Source organism: Eubalaena glacialis, chromosome 12, assembly GCF_028564815.1.
Source record: "Eubalaena glacialis isolate mEubGla1 chromosome 12, mEubGla1.1.hap2.+ XY, whole genome shotgun sequence".
In the NCBI taxonomy this organism is placed as follows: Eukaryota; Metazoa; Chordata; class Mammalia; order Artiodactyla; family Balaenidae; genus Eubalaena; species Eubalaena glacialis.
This window is the reverse complement of record NC_083727.1, coordinates 100,912,250-100,929,891: the sequence shown is the minus strand read 5'-3', so window position 1 is coordinate 100,929,891 and position 17,642 is coordinate 100,912,250. Positions and strand designations below refer to the sequence as shown.

The following is a 17,642-nucleotide window of genomic DNA, read 5'->3' as shown; positions in this document are numbered from 1 at the left end:
CTTGCATTCCTGGGGTAAACCCCCCTTGATCATGTATGTTTGATCCTTTTAATGTGGTGTCGGATTCTGTTTGCTAGTATTTTGTTGAGGATTTTTGCATCTATGTTCATCAGTGACATTGGCCTGTAGTTTTCTTTCTTTGTGACATCTTTGTCTGGTTTTGGTATCAGGGTGATGGTGACCTCGTAGAATGAGTTTGGGAGTGTTCCTCCCTCTGCTATATTTTGGAAGAGTTTGAGAAGGATAGGTATTAGCTCTTCTCTAAATGTTTGATAGAATTCGCCTGTGAAGCCATCTGGTCCTGGGCTTTTGTTTGTTGGAAGATTTTTAATCACAGTTTCAATTTCAGTGCTTGTGATTGTTCTGTTTATATTTTGTATTTCTTCCTGGTTCAGTCTCAGAAGGTTGTGCTTTTCTAAGAATTTGTCCGTTTCTTCCAGGTTGTCCACTTTGTTGGCATAGAGTTGCTTGTAGTAATCTCTCAGGATCCTTTGTATTTCTGCAGTGTCAGTTGTTACTTCTCCTTTTTCATTTCTAATTTTATTGATTTGAGTCTTCTCCCTTTTTTTCTTGATGAGTCTGGTTAATGGTTTATCAGTTTTGTTTATCTTGTCAAAGAACCAGCTTTTAGTTTTATTGATATTTGCTATCATGTCCTTCATTTCTTTTTCATTTATTTCTGATCTGATCTTTATGATTTCTTTCGTACTGCTAACTTTGGGTTTTTTTTGTTTTTCTTTCTCTAATGGTTTTAGTGTAAGGTTAGGTTGTTTATTTGAGATGTTTCTTGTTTCTTGAGGTAGGATTGTATTGCTATAAACTTCCCTCTTAGAACTGTTTTTGCTGCATCCCAGAGGTTATGGGTTGTCGTGTTTTCATTGTCATTTGTTTCTAGGTTTTTTTTGATTTCCTCTTTGATTTCTTCTGTGATCTCTTGGTTATTTAGTAGAGTATTGTTTAGCCTCCATGTGTTTGTATTTTTTACAAATTTCTTCCTGTAATTGATATCTAGTCTTATAGCATTGTGGTCAGAAAAGATAGTTGATATGATTTCAATTTTCTTAAATTTACCAAGGCTTGATTTGTGACCCAACATATGATCTATCCTGGAGAATGTTCCATGAGCACTTGAGAAAAAATTTTATTCTGTTGTTTTTGTTTGCATTGTCCTATAAATATCAATTAAGTCCATCTTGTTTAATGTATCATATAAAGCTTGTGTTTCCTTATTTATTTTCATTTTGGATGATCTGTCCATTGGTGAAAGTGGGGTATTAAAACCCCCTACTATGATTGTGTTACTGCCGATTTCCCCTTTGTGGCTGTTAGCATTTGCCTTATGTATTGAGGTGCTCCTATGTTGGGTGCATAAATATTTACAATTGTTATATCTTCTTTTTGGACTGATCCATTGATCATTATGTATTGTCCTTCTTTGTCTCTTGTAATAGTCTTTATTTTAAAGTCTATTTTGTCTGAGTTGAGAATTGCTACTCTAGCTTTCTTTTGATTTCCATTTGCATGGAATATCTTTTTCCATCCCCTCACTTTCAATCTGTATGTGTCCCTACGTCTGAAGTGGGTCTCTTGCAGACAGCATATATACAGGTCTTTTTTTTGTATCCATTCAGCTAGTCTATGTCTTTTGGTTGGAGCATTTAATCCCTTTACATTTAAGATAGTTATCCATATGTATGTTCCTATTACCATTTCTTAATTGTTTTGGGATTTTTTTTTGTAGGTCTTTTCCTTCTCTTGTGTTTCCTGCCTAGAGAAGTTCCTTTAGCATTTGTTGTAAAGCTGGTTTGGTGGTGCTGAATTCCCTTAGCTTTTGCTTGTCTGTAAAGGTTTTAATTTCTCTGTCAAATCTGAATGAGATCCTTGCTTGGTAGAGTAATCTTGCTTGTAGGTTTTTCCCTTTCATCACTTCAAATATGTCCTGCCACTCCCTTCTGGCTTGCAGAGTTTCTGCTGAAAAATCAGCTGTTAACTTTATGGGAATTCCCTTGTATGTTATTTGTTGTTTTTCCCTTGCTGCTTTTAATATCTTTTCTTTGTATTTAATTTTTGGTAGTTTGATTAATATATGTCTTGTCATGTTTCTGCTTGGATTTATCCTGTATGAGACTCTCTGCGTTTCCAGGACTTGACTGACTATTTCTTTTTCCATATTTGGGAAGTTTTCAACTATCATCTCTTCAAATATTTTCTCAGTCCGTTTCTTTTTCTCTTCTTCTTCTGGGACCCTTATAATTCAAATGTTGGTGTGTTTAATGTTGTCCCAGAGGTCTCTGAGACTGTCCTCAATTCTTTTCAGTCTTTTTTCTTTATTCTGCTCTGTGGTAGTTATTTCCACTATTTTATCTTCGAGGTCACTTAACCATTCTTCTGCCTCAGTTATTCTGCTATTGATTCCTTCTAGAGAATTTTTAATTTCATTTATTGTGTTGTTCATCATTGTTTGTTTGCTCTTTAGTTCTTCTAGGTCCTTGTTAAACGTTTCTTATATGTTCTGAATTCTATTTCCAAGATTTTGGATCATCTTTGCTATCATTACTCTGAATTCTTTTTCAGGTAGACTGCCTATTTCCTCTTCATTTGTTTGGTCTGGTGGGGTTTTGCCTTGCTTCTTCATCTGCTATGTATTTCTTTGTCTTTTCATTTTGCTTAACTTACTGTGTGTGGGGTCTCCTTTTCGCAGGCTGCAGTTTTCTAGTGTCTATTGTTTTTGGTGTATGCCCCCAGTGGCTAAGTTTGGTTCAGTGGGTTGTGTAGGCTTCCTGGTGGAGGGCACTGGTGCCTGTGTTCTGGTGGATGAGGCTGGATCTTGTCTTTCTGGTGGGCAGGACCACATCCGGTGGTGTGTTTTGGGGTTTCTGTGACCTTATTATGAATTTAGGCATCCTCTCTGCTAATGGGTGGGGTTGTGTTCCTGTCTTGCTAGTTGTGTGGCATAGGGTGTCCAGCACTTTAGCTCGCTGGTCGTTGAGTGGAGCTGGGTATTAGTGTTAAGATGGAGATCTCTGGGTGAGCTTTTGCCTTTTGATATTACGTGGAGTCAGGAGGTTTCTGGTATAACAATGTCCTGAACTCGCTTCTCCCACCTCAGAGGCAGAGGCCTGACACCTGGCTGGAGCAGCAAGACCCTGTTAGCCACACATCTCAGAAGAAAAGGCAGAAAAAAAGAAAGAAAGAAAAAATAAAGTAAAATGAAAGAAAGTTATTAAAATAAAAAAAATAAAAAATTATTTAAAATGAAAAAAAGAAAGAAAGAAGAGAGCAACCAAACCAAAAAACAAATCCACCAAGGATATCAAGCACTAAAAACTATACTAAAAATACAAAAAAAACACAAAAGAAACGGACAGACAGAACCCCAGGACAAAATGGTAAATGCAAAGCTATACAGACAAAATCACAGAAAGAAGCATACACATACACACTCACAAAAAGAGAAAAAGCAAAAATATACATATATCTATTTAGAAAAAAAGGAGGAAGAGAGCAACCAAATCAGTAAACAAATCTACCAATGATAATAAACTCTAAAAACTAGACTAAGATAAACATAAAACCAGAAACAAATTAGATGTAGAAAGCAAACCCCAAGTGTACAGTTGCTCCCAAAGTCCACCGCCTCAATTTTGGGATGACTCGTTGTCTATTCAGGTATTCCACAGATGCAGGGTACGTCAAGTTGATTGTGGAGATTTAATCTGCTGCTCCTGAGGCTGCTGGGAGAGGTTTCCCTTTCTCTTCTTTGTTCCCACAGCTCCCAGGGTTCAGCCTTGGATTTGGCCCCGCCTCTGCATGTAGGTCGCCTGAGGGTGTCTGTTCTTCGCTCAGACAGGATGGGGTTAAAGGAGCAGCTGATTCGGGGGCTCTGGCTCACTCAGGCCGGGCGGAGGGAGGGGTATGGAATGCGGGGTGAGCCTGCGGCGGCAGAGGGCAGCATGACGTTGCACCAGCCTGAGGCGCACCGTGCGTTCTCCCGGGGAAGTTGTCCCTGGATCACGGGACCCTGGCAGTGGTGGGCTGCACAGGTTCCCAGAAGGGGAGGTGTGGATAGTGACCTGTGCTTGCACACAGGCTTCTTGGTGGCGGCAGCAGCAGCCTTAGCGTCTCATGCCCGTCTCTGGGGTCCGCGCTGATAGCCGTGGGTCGCACCCATCTCTGGAGCTCGTTTAGATGGTGCTCTGAAACAATGGTCTCTTGCCTCTTAGGCAGGTCCAGACTTTTTCCTGGACTCCCTCCTGGCTAGCTGTGGTGCATGAGCCTCCTTTTGGCCGTGTTCATGCAGCCAACCCTTCTGGCTTGCAGTGTCCTGGGACCCCTCTCCCTGTGGTCTGACCTCCGAAGCCCGAGCCTCAGCTCCCAGCCCCCACCGCCCTGGCAGGTGATCAGACAAGCCTCTCGGGCTGAGGAGTGCTGGTCGGCACTGATCCTCTGTGCGGGAATCTCTCCGCTGTGCCCTCTGCACCCCTGTTGCTGCGCTCTCCGGCGTGGCTCTGAAGCTTCCCCCCTCTGCCACCCACAGTCTCCGCCCGCGAAGGGGCTTCCTAGTGTGTGGAAACCCTTCCTCCTTCACAGCTCTCTCCCAGAGGTGCATGTCCCATCCCTATTCTTTTGTCTCTGTTTTTTCATTTTTCTTTTCCCTACCCAGGTACATGGGGAGTTCCTTGCCTTTTGGGAAGTCTGAGGTCTTTTACCAGCATTCAGTAGGTGTTCTGTAGGAGTTGTTCCTCATGTAGATGTATTTCTGATGTATTTGTGGGGAGGAAGGTGATCTCCACGTCTTACTCCTCCACCATCTTGAAGGTCTCTCAGGACAACTTTTAAAATTTAGTGCATATCCAAAATTTCCCTTTCCCCTCACATTTGATTAATACTTTTGCTGAATATTCTATTTTAAGTTAAAGTAATTTTTCCTCAACATTTTGAATGCATTGAATTTCATTCTAAATACAGGTGTTCTGTATGTGACCAGATTTTTACTCTGGAAGATTTTAGATTCTTCTCTTTATCTCTGGCACTCTAAAATGTCATCAAGATGTGCCATAAATAGTCTTTTCTCCTTAATGGTGTTGAGTAATCAGTGGGACATTGTAAACTCATGTCCTCTGTAAACTCATGTCCTCAAGTCCTTGTATATTTCGTTATATAATTCTCTTTTGATGAATTTCTCCTCTCCAGTTGTTTCTGTTCCACCTTTCTGTAACTCCTATTATTCAGATGTTAGTCCTGATGGATTAATCCTGTAGGTCCCTTTTCTCAATTATTTCCCAACTCTTTGTCTAATCATTTTTATATTCTGAGAGATTTTGTTTACTGTGTCTTCTAGATTTTTAATTGGATTTTTTTATGACTGATATTTTAATTTCCAAGTGCCCTTTCTTATTTTTGGGTCATTCCCTTTCTTGGTGGTTTTTGTTTTTATGGATGGAATAATTTATCTTTCTGATAATATTAATAATAAATTTTCTACCTGATTCCAGGTTTCCTTCTTTCTGTATGTTTTGATCTCTCTCTTTCAGAGTAAAGGCTTTTCTCAGATGTTAAGTGATCCCTTGCTGTCTGTTCATATTTAAGAGTGCAGCAGTAAGGAACTGATAAGAAATGGCATGTGAGTCAGTGGGGCTGAGTGATTAAGTGGTGCTTTAGGCTTTTCATGAGGGGGATCCTTAAATGTAAGTATCCTTAAATGTAAGTCTTTTCTTTTGGTTGATTGGTTTCTCCAGAGAAAGGTCCTGCAGTCTGGTACTTGGGAAATACTTGGTTGCTTGCTCTGGATATGGATAGAAGACGACTCAGTGGGGTGGGGGTAGGGAATGTCACATCTTTGTCCTCTATTGCATTTAAGTTCCCCAAGTCTACAGCCTTTTCCCAGAGAATTAACCTCTGCTGTCCTGCCTAGTGTAGAGGTGTGGTGGCAGTGGGACTGTGGTGTTTGCCTGGTTAAGAAAGATGTTGGAAGGGACCGGTATATGGACTTAACCAGTATTTGTATTCAGCTTGAGTATTATATCTACCTTCTGATACTTCTGAAGTATCAAGTGTGGTGCCTCCAAGTCTTTGGTGTCTCAGGGGTTCTACAGATGAATTCACTCACTCAGCTCTCATCAACTGCCATCTCTGCAGAGACTTTGGATTGGGTCTTCTTTTTCCCTGTTAGATCAATTACCGTTCTCCATGTGCTTTCCACCTGCAATATATTTGTTAAAATATCTCATCTACTGATGCATCTCCTGCTGTTCTTTTTGTCCTCGTGCTGTTTTCCCTTTTTATTACTTTGCTCTCTTTTTGGAGGTATCTCAGGAGACAGAGAAGAGTACTGCATGTGGTCATTCCATTCTGTTTAATTAGACTTTGACCCTTTTCAAAGGCTCTGAACTTTTCCCCCCTCACTATTACTGTACTTGTTAGAGCCAAAGTTAGTGCCATTTTTTAAGTTCTAAGTTCTCCCTCAGTGGTCTCACTCAGAAAGTTCTTTATCCTATTTTTAAATTCCCTCAGGGTTTATTACTGTACACGCAGTGCCATCTTAGGCTCTTCGAAGACAAGAATACAGTTTCCAATTATGCAAGATAAGAGCTCCCTAACTGGTGTGCTGGGACATACTGGTACACCACAGATGAGTATGGATGCAAGGCGTTGATCCTCTCAGTCCTTGGGAAGCCAGGCTGTTTCTGGGCCTGTGGCCTCATGCATTCCATTTATTGCTATTTGTCATACAAACAGTACCATTTTCTATGTGAGGTATGGCCTGAAAAACGTTGGGAGCACTGCTATAAAGAAATCTAGTTGGTATTTTCATTTTGGGGTTTGACATTTTGGACTATTCAATCCATCTTTACAGACTATGAGGTTTATTCTTTGGTTAATGCATTAATAGAAGTGAACAAACTCAAAGTATTCATGAAAAATGTATATATTTAAGTGGATTTTTTGGGGTGCATAACTAGATGAATTTAGCATTGATTTACTCTATAATCTTCTGTTTATTAGTATTGGAAATTCACTACAGATAAAGGACATATTTTAAGGAATCAGGCTATGTCTTAAATCCCAAAGCTGGAAGTCTTTCCAGCCTGTATAGACTGGATCCGGGAACTGGGAAGTGGGAGAAAGAGACTGCCTTTGGTTCTTCTAGCCCAGTCTTCTGCCTCTGCTATTCTTTCTATATATACCCTAACTTTTCTGTCTTCCATAGTCCTAGTTCAAGTGCCCAGGGGAGACTGATAATCATCAACCATCTTTCAATGCCAAATTCAAACTCCCAGGCGAGAAACTGACTGGCCCAGCTTAAGTGGGTTTCCAAACAATGGCAGTAGTTTCTCTGCAGAAAATGATCAACCCAAAGTCAAAGAGTATGAACATGGCTGGGTGGGTTACCCCTTCCCATAGGAAAAGAGAGGTGCTCATTCGGGCAAATGCTTCAAACATGGCCACTACAAGCATGAAAGCAATTATCTTTTGCTTTATGATGTGTAGGGTGTCGTATCACCACAAATTTCTCACCACAGTTGCCTCTGGATTTGGATTTATTCATTATTTTCACAATATCAGAACTGGAAAAATATATTTTTGAAAAAAAAGATTTTTTGAGAGGAGAACATATTAGAACCATTGTTGCAGAATGTGGGTGATCAGTCTGTGTGAAACAGTTTCTGGTTAAATTGTAGTGTGGCTATATACAAGGAAAAGGATTATCTTTATGTGGCTTGTACAGGGCTCTGAAAGCAGTGGGCTGGATAGATTGGAAAGTGGTGAGATGAGAGGCAGGGGAGCCTTAAATTGCAATCATCCATAACAAAAATAATGAAGTACAGGAATAAGCCAGAGAAGTGGGGAATGGAGGATAGGGGACTAAAATGGTGGTATTAAAGAGGCAACTTGGTAGGAGATAGTGTTTATTGGTTTGGGCAGTAAGGAAAATGTAGAAAGTAAGAAGAGGCCATGTTTTTGACTTGGGCAAATGAGTGGATGGTGGTGTCATTTGTTGAGATATAAAAAGTAGGAGGGGAGGAGGTAGGTTTTGGGGGAACAATGAATTTAGTTTTAGACATTTTCAGTTGTAGATTCCTGAAGAGAATCTAGGTTCCAACTATGTAGTTAGGAATATATATTTATAGCTCAGGAAAAAAGTTTTCTACCAGAAACATAGAATTAGAATAAGTTATATGTATTTTTATTTCTAAGAATATTTGGAATACCCTATTTTCTAAGTGTCCTTTATTTAAAAATTGGTTAGCTATAGATTTAAGCAATGACATGTTGTCAATAGCATTATTATTTTCACAAAACTTTTATTGATGTATAGCATATACTCAGAAAATTTTCAGTGGATTTTCAAAAATTTATACATCCATGTAACCTGAACTCAGATCAAGAGACAGAACATTGTCACTACCCTGCCCCCCCAGAAGACCGTGCCTCCCCCTTCCAGACATGATATCTCCCTAAAGAGTAACCACCATTCAAGATTAGTTTGGTCTGTTTTGAATTTTAATAAATAGAATCATATAGTATGTGCCCTCTCATGTCTGGTTTCTTTTGTCCAACCTGATGTTTTTGATGTTTTTGAGAGTCAACCATGTTGTTGCATGTAGCTGAAGTTGTTCATTCTCATGGCTATAAAATGTTCCAAATAAAGTTGTGACTATACCCAGTTTATTTATCCATTCTACAGGTGATAGACAATTGGATGAAGCAGCATTACTTTTAGGGAGGTAGGTTTTAGGGATTTAGGGAGATAAGTTGAAGCTACCATACTAACATTTTTGAGTGAAAAATGGTAAGTGGTGGGCTCTGAGTGTCTTCGGAGTCACTGGAGAAGGTGACTGGACTTCTGCAAGCACGGAGGGTGATAGGTCAACCAGGACATGAAAGAAAAGCTGACTGAGAAGGATTTAAAACCTGGCAACACTCTTGTTACAGTAGTTTATTTCTGAAATCAATGCCAAGGGATAAAAAGTCTATCAATAGATTTTCTCTGTCTCGAAACAGTAAATAAGCGAACCACAAATAAAAATGTGTGAAGAGGCTCTGTTGTTCTCTTGTCATTTGGGACTCAATATTCCCCATGACTGGATAAAAATGAATTCATTTTGAAAAATAATTTTAAAATATCCATCTGCTAGGTCTGGTGATGGACATCAGGAGGCCTAAGACAATGATAGTTTGGAATTAAAATAACTTTGGATGTCTCTTTACTATTGGTTATAAAATCATTAAAGGCCTGAAGGGATCACTTAAGCACTTCAGTTTTACTACATTGCATTTTGTGGGGGATATTATAAGCTATAACTGTAATTGTGGATTGGGAAGTTGCAAAGGACTTGAATATCCCTCACACATGTAAAGATGTAAAGCACTAAAGTCAACTTCTCTGGAGAGACCTCCCACAAAAAACCCCAAACCCTAGAAAGGATATGCCCATCTTTGTCAATCATGTCTCCTACAGGTATCTGTTGCTCTATTTACTGGTTGATGCCATGAATTGATTCAGGTTTGCCTGAGTTCTTGAACCATTCCTTTCCAAGGCAAGATGTGTAGCCACAGTTCCAGTTTACCATCTGGTTGGACCTGGAAGGAGAGTCTTGCGTTCTGATGAAAATGTTTTCACTGCCCCAGCGATGATCATGGTTACCTCTGTAGATTTTGAGTCCAACATTCCCAGCCATCTGTGTCTTTCTTCCCTCTTGGCATAGTGTTTGTAGGGTTAGGTAACAGTCTAGTTCAACATTACAATAGAAGCTTTGCCTGAGAATCTGGTAGTCTGTCTGGTTCTTTCCCAACATACGCAATGGCCAGCATCATGCTGAGAGTAGACAAATTGCCTGGATCCCTGAAGCTACTATCCACATAACTGCCTACTAGAGGGGTGGGACTGGAGTGAATGAGTGAGGTACTTGCTTCAGATGCCAAATCTAAAGAGGCATCAAAAAGTTCAGATATCAAGATAAACAGTATTTTAATGCAATATTTGAATGATCAAAATTTTGAATAATCAAAATTAAAATTTTAAACATCCATAATGAACAAAATATTAAAATTTTAAATAATGACAGGATCATTATTACTGATTTTTATCTTTTGCCTTAGGCTCCAGTTGACCTTGGTGGGGTACTGTTCAATGGTGTGAATTTCCCTTCCGTGAGGTTCCATCTGTCAGACTGAACTCTGCCTGCTCGGAGGTAAGAAATGTCCTAAATATCCCTTTTGGGGGATTAATTTCTTTTATTTTTGTTTACTTATTTTTATTAATGTAGAGTTGACATGCAATATTATGTTAATTTCAGTTGTATAACATATTGATCTGACATTTAAATACATTGTGAAATGATCACAGCAAGTCTAGTAACAATCTGTCCCCATGCAAAGTTATTACAGTATTATTGACCATTTTTCTTATGCTGTATATTATATCCCTGTGACTTATTTATTTATTGTATTAATTGGAAGTTTGTAGCTCTTAATCCCTTTCACCTATTTCACCTAACCCCCACCCCTCTGGCAACCATCAGTTATTCTTTGTATCTGTGAGTCTGTTTCTGTTTTATTTTGTTTTGTTCGTTTTGTTTTTTAGATTCCACATATACATGAAATCATACTATACTTTCTCTGTCTGACTTACTTCACTTGGCATAATACCCTCTAGATCCAGCCGTGTTGTCACATGCGGCAAGATTTCATTCTATTTTATGGCTGAATAACATTCCATTGTATATATATGCCACATCTTCTTTATCCATTCGTCTATTGATGGTTGCTCCCATATCTTGGCTATTTTAAATAATGCTGCAATGAACACAGGGATGCATATATCTTTTCAAATAAGTGTTTTTATTTTCTTCAGGTAAATATCCAGAAGTAGAATTGCTGGATTATATGGTAGTTCTATTTTAATTTTTTGAGAACCCTCCATACTGTTTTTCATAGTGGGTGCTCCAGTTTACAGTATCACCAACAGTACCTGAGGGTTTAGTGGTGCTGAACTCTTCTAGCTCTTTCTTTTCTGTAAAACTCTTTATCTCTCCTTCAGTACTGAATGATAACCTTGCCAGGTAGAGTATTCTTTGTTGTAACTTTTTTCCTTTCAGTACTTTGAATATATAGTGCCACTTCCTACTGGCCTGCTAAGTTTCTGCTGAAAAGGCAGCTGATAGTATTATGGGAGTTCCCTTGTACATAACTAGTTGCTTTTCTCTTGCTGCATTTAAGATTCTCTCTGTTTAAATTTTGACATTTTAATTATAATGTGTTTTGTTGTGGATTTCTTTGAGTTCATCTTGTTTGCTACTCACTGTGCTTCCTGGACACGGATGTCTGTTTCTTTCCCCAGGTTAGGGAAGTTTTCAGCTATTATTTCTTTGCTTAAGTTCTCTGCCTTTTTCTCTCTCTCTTCTCCTTTTGGGACCCCTACAATCAAATATGAGTATGCTTGATTTTGTCTTACAGGTTTCTTAAACTATCATCATTTAAAAAGATTCTTCTTTTTTCTGTTCGACTTCAGTGATTTTTGGTACTCTGTCATCTGGATTGTTGGTCCATTCTTCTGTATCATCTAATCCACTGCTGATACTCTCTAGTGTATTTGTCATTTCGGTTATTGTATTCTTCAGCTCTGACTGGTTCTTTTTCTAACTCTTGAAGTTCTAACTGTGTTCATCCATCCTTCTGAGTTCGGTGAGCATCTTTATGATCATTACCTTGAACTCTTTATCAGGGTTTTCTTATCTTCGTTTTATTTGGCTCTTTTTCTAAGGTTTTGTCTTGTCCCTATATTTGAAGCATATTCCTCTGTCTCCTCATTTTTCCTAGTTCTCTGTGTTTATTTCCATGTATTAGTGGGTCCTTTATGTCTCCTGATCTTGGAGAAGTGGCCCTATGCAGGAGGGGTTCTGTGCAGCCCAGCAGCACGCTTCCCTCTGACCATCAGAGCTGGAAGCTCCCGGGGTGTCCTCCACATGGGCTGTGTGTGCCCTTCTGCTGTGGTTAGACCAAGCACTGAGAGCACACCGGTAGGGGGGACTGGGCCCTGGCCCACCTGACTGTAGGCCCCCGCCTCGTGCGGTTGCTGCAGGCGTTGTGGTGGGTGAGCCAGGACCCCTGGCATCGCTGGCTGTGAGGCCCCGCTGTGTGTGACTCCTGCGGGGCTGCTGGCGGGCAGGGCAGGCCCTCGGCACGGCTGGTTGCGAGGCCTGGCCGCTTGCTACTGCCGCGGGTGCTCTGCTGGGTGAGGCGGGCTCCCCACACAGCTGTGTGTGAGGCCTGGTGGTGCGTGACTGATGCAGGTGTGCTGTTCATTGGAGCAAGTCCCTGGCACTAATAGGCTGGAGGGAGGAATCCAAAATGGTGCCTTCCAGTGCTGGTGCCAGCATGGTAGAACAAGATCACGAAACCAGCTGCCACCAGCTCCTCAGTCCCCAGGGGCAGTCCCAGCTGCCTCCTGCCTCTCCAGGAGGCTCTCCAGGATCAGCGAGTGGGGCTGACCCAGGCGCCTTTCGAACTGCTCCTTCTGCATTGGCACTCAGAGTGTGTGAGATTTTGTGTACACCCTTTAAGAGCAGGGTCTCAGCTCCCTACAGCCCTCTGGGCCTCCCTAATGTAAGCTCAGCTGGCTTTCAAAGTCAGATATTTTGGAGCTTGAATTCTTGGTACAGGACCCTTGGGCTGGGAAGCCCAACGTGGGGCTCAGATCCTTCACTCCCCAGGGAGGGCCTCTGCAGTTGTGATATCCCTCCCCCTTTTGGGTCAACAACCCAGGGGTGTGGGTCCTGACTAGACCCTGTCTCCGCCCCTCCCACCCATCTCATTGTGGCTTCTTCTTTATATCTTTAGTTGTAGAAATCTTTTCTTCTAGTCTTCAAGTTGTTCGCAGAAATGGTTGCCCTGTAAGTAGTTGTAATTTTGGCGTGTCTGTGGGAAGAAGTGAGCTCAGGGTCTCTCTAACTCTGCCATCTTTGGGGATTAATTTCTGATTCAACAAATACTAGTTGAGCATCTAATATGTGCAAAGCATGATGCTACGTTATATAAAGAGCTACGAAAAATCTGTAAGTCATGATTCTTGCCTGTAATTGCTTATAATCTAGCAGAAGAGATATGTATTATAGACAGGATCCAAAGTCTTACACACCATGTGAAAAGTACAGAAGCAATGCTATATATAGTTCAGAGGGTGGAGAGTACACTTTGAGCTGGGACAATCAGGGAAAGCTTTTTAGAAAAGCTATCATTTCTAGGGACTATGAAGATATGGTGAAATTTGGACATACAAAGCTAAGGGCAGCAGATATTTCTGTGGAGAAAAATACAACTATGGGAATACTTAAGGTATACTCAGAAGTGGTGAGAAGCTCAATTGGTTGGAGTTGTGGGCTTGGAAAAGGAGATCAAGCTCAGGAGGTGAAATGACACAGTTACCTGGGACTTTGACTGGCTTTAGCTTTTAGAATTCCACACGCACATTTTTGAAGGCTGGCGTTACCTCCTGATACGACATGTCTTAGTCTGTTTGGGCTGCTATAGACTGGGTGGTTATAAACAAAAATTTCTTTCTCACTGTTCTGGAGGCTGGGGGTCCCGAAGCAGGTTCCGGTGAGGACTCCTTCTGATTTGCAGACTGCTGACTTCTCGTCGCATCCTCACATCAAGGAAAGAGGAGTGAGCTAACTCCCTGGGTTCTTCTTTTAAGGACAATAATCCCACTCATGAGGGCTCCACCCTAATGACCTAATTATGTCCCAAAGCCCCCACCTCCAAATACCTTGGGGATTAGATTTCAAGATATGAATCTGGGGGAGGGAACACAAACATTCAGTCCATAATGGGACACTTTGTTCTTTAAGATTTTGAGACTAAATAGCACAGCTACCAACAAGACAAATGGTAGATACAAATGAGTGTTATAAAGATCAATTAAATCATGTGTTATATCAATGTCTCAACGGTTCAAATAGCTATTAGAAGTAAAAGCAGTGCTAAACAAGATAATAGAATGAAGAATTAGTCCAAAGTGCCTTTGGGGTCTCTGGCAGTCCCTAGCTGATGTGGAGATCAAAGAAGTGGATGCACAGCATTATAAGCCCTGTAATGTCTCAGCGTAAAAACCAGGATTCCCTATTCTGTTCTTTATTTGCACTTTGATACCATTAGCCATACAGATATATCTTTGTTTAAATGCTGGCTAATAGGTTCTGACTAAAGCTAGGGGCTGTAAGCCTCTAATTAGCAAGCTTAGTGAAAAAGCATATTCTGGTATAATGCTTATTTGCTCAAATGCTTCATTTTTTTAAAATAAATTTATTTATTTTATTTATATTTATTTTTGGCTATGTGGTGTCTTCGTTGCAGTGCATGGGCTTCTCATTGCGGTGGCTTCTCTTGTTGTGGAGCACGGGCTCTAGGCACGCGGGCTTCAGTAGTTGTGGCACACGGGCTCAGTAGTTGTGGCGCACAGGCTTAGTTGCTCCGTGGCACGTGGGATCTTCCTGGACCAGGGCTCGAACCCTTGTCCCGTGCACTGGCAGGCGGATTCTTAACCACTGTGCCACCAGGGACGCCCTCAAATGCTTCATTTTTAAGCAGTACAGCAGTTAGAATCTCCTATGATAAAACTGAAGTCTGAGCATATTCTTTAAAACGATTGAAAATAAATCCAGATCCAGTTTTAGGAAAGGAAACTGGTTGTCAGATTTAAATCTGTGCCGTATCTTGTGACTCTCCTGTTGTTTTTCCTGTAACCATAAAAAATGCCTTTCTATATATTATTCCCCAAAACCTCTTGTAACACTCAGACTCCCAAAATATAACACTATCATCTGGGTAGGGCTTTTTATCAATATTTAAGCTCTACTCATTAATTTATATAAAACAGTGTTCAACCTTGGGTTGGTATCCCAGCTATAGCTTTTAAACATATATGTTTAAAAATCTTTTTATTTGAAAGAAGCATTGTCAGACTCTGCTGGCTTCTCAATCCCTTGGTTAAGAATTTATAAAATCCCTGCTTCTAGCAAGATTTTTTTTTGTCTTAAATTTAGTGTTGTGTTTTTGTTTCTGGATATTTGGCTCTGGATATTCCACGTGCCAGCACTCCTTAAGAAGGAAACAGAAGGAGAGCAGTGAATGTGAGCTGCAGACAGGGCAGCTGGCAGTGTGGGTCTGCCCCCAGCCCCATGCAGAAGCCAGCAAAAGCTTTCTCCCTGGGTTATGAGTTCCTCAGTGTGCGTCAACTCTCCTGAGTGCCCTTAGGGACAGACTAGTTACATGAAAGGGGATTTCACACAGAAATCACCTTGTAGGCCAGTAAACAGAGAAACTTAGCAATGGAAGCATTATTTTCGTTTCTCAGCTAGCTATTCAGAAGATAACTTCACAGTTAGGAAGGAAACTTTATTATCAGTTTAAACAAAGACATCCTTTTCTATTCTATTCTCTTACCCAGTCTTCATTTCTCACTACCTTTGAAGAAAGAAAACGCCACAGAATACATGAAGAAATAATTTTTTATATTGATAATTTCATTCCAAATATGGAAAAGAAAAATTGGACATGGAGACAACACTGCCCATCCTAAAGTACCTATAAGTCCCCATTGGCAGGTTGCTAGGCCCCTAGGCCCCGGGCTGGGGAGCAGGAGACCTGTGAATATTTCTCTTTTGTCAGATGGGTTAATGTTGAGCTTTGTCTGTAGGGGGTGCAGGAGGGGCACAGGAGGAGAAAGTGTGCTCCTCTTGCCGGGCTTCTGTGGGGCAAAGGGGTTCTCCAGCACCTTGTTGCTGCTGTGTGGGTGGCTTCTCCCGGCCTGGTTCTGAACGTATGGACGGCATCTGCAGCATGCAGCTTCTCCAGACAATCCCACAGCGCCAGTAGCTTCTGCAGTACCCGTTGCCAGGCTTCTGTAGTACGTGGCTTCTCTGGTGCCCGGCTCTGACGGTGCACCACTTCTTCGGCACTTGGCTTTTGTAATACCTGTTGACCAGCAGCACCCAGTGGCCAGCAGCTTCCCCTGAGTACTCTTTGGGTGTCTTCTCAGTGTAATGCCACCAACAAGACACCTCCCCCATTGAATGGCTTCTCCTGGCGCTCTCTTCGGAAGCTTTGCGGTGCGTTTGAAGGCATAGCACCTCCCTGTGGATCGTCTTCCCAGAGGGTGGATTTTCAGCAGGTTCTGCTAGCGTTACTTCTCGGTGACTTCAACATCCCATGAGCCATGCTCACATTCTGTCTTTTCCAACGAGATCTGGATTTTAGTTCTGGTGCAGGGTAGGGAGGGTGCCTCTTCCTCTCTCAGCCCTAAGGGTAGGGCCTGCTCCTTATAACTGCTATTCCTGTTTTCTTTAGAGTTATCTTCACTTCTTACTTGCCCATTCCTTATTACCTCAATCTCCTGTTATATTCATAATTCCCTGTATGAAACTTTCTGTGATCAAATTGTTGCATGGATTCTGTCTCTTGATGGACTCTGACTGATGCATTTACTAAGATAAATCTTGGCGGTGATCGTTTTGTGTTATTTTTTCCAGAGACATGATGTCCTTTTTCGGTTTGTAGATTCAAGTCTTATTTTATTTCTGCAAAGCTGTTTTGAATGATACTTTAATATTTTCCTATTCCCTTTATTTCCATTCTCTCAGGAATATCAATTATATGTATGTTGAATTTCCTTTGCCTTTCATAACTCTCATTTTCCCTCTGATCTTTAATCATTTTCACTTAAGTTTTTTAAAAACATGTATTATTTCAATCCTGCTGTCTATGTGCCTGCATTTTTTTCATGACTCCTGTGGTCTTAATTTTTGAAGGGCTTTATTTTTTCTTTCACTTTTTTTTTGTGTTTTTGCAAACTTATCTTTAACTAATTTTGCTGTTTCACTGTGTCTTCCTTGATCTTGCATCCTTCTGTTTTGAAGCCCTACTTTATACAGGCATTTATTTTACTAAGTGTTTTATATCTATGGCTTATATTTGGTTACATTTTTCATCTATTCAGTGGCAACATTAATATGAATATTATTCATCTGTCATATGATTTTCATGCTTCTTTCCTCTATTTTTCTATTATATACTTATATGAATCTCATGCTGATTCTCATTTAATTTTTACATACCTTTAGATGAATTGAGTTTTCCCCAGACCAGGACATTCTACTTAATTTCATTATAAAACAAGTTTGAGTGTATATGCCTTCTACAAACCTTTATTTTACTTCAGCCAACAGAGCCAAGTAACTTCAGATATGCGCATGATATAGAATATATGTCTTCTACCCTGCCTTGTCATGAGGCTGCTTTGTATGTGTATGTGATTCCTCAGTCATCACTCTCTGTTGCTCTTCTCTGGGTGTGCCACTAACTTTGAACTACTAAGATTTTTCAACTGTCTGAAACTTACAGACATAAAAGTACTTTCTTGAAAGCTTCCCACATTCCAATTTACCTTGTGCTGAACTTAGCAGCCATTTCTCATATTGGAGATGGAGATAGAGTTTGCATTCTTGGAATGACTTCCATTGGTAAACAAGTCTGTCTTTACGCTGATGTTTTAATACTAAAGATTTAATAGGATTTATAAACTAAGAACTTTATGAAGGCAACCAAAGTTTGTTGTCTTACATTTAGTCTCTGGAATAAGT

The 17,642-nt window shown here is 40.6% G+C and overlaps 1 long non-coding RNA gene across 1 annotated transcript in view; it reads left to right on the top strand.

Moving 5' to 3' along the window:
• The window catches only part of LOC133102591 (uncharacterized), a 334,490-nt gene that overhangs the window by 33,791 nt on the left and 283,057 nt on the right, over positions 1-17,642 (top strand). The window contains exon 2 of the long non-coding RNA XR_009703004.1: positions 10,105-10,196. This is a non-coding gene — a long non-coding RNA (uncharacterized LOC133102591). The remainder of the gene's footprint in view (positions 1-10,104; positions 10,197-17,642) is intronic.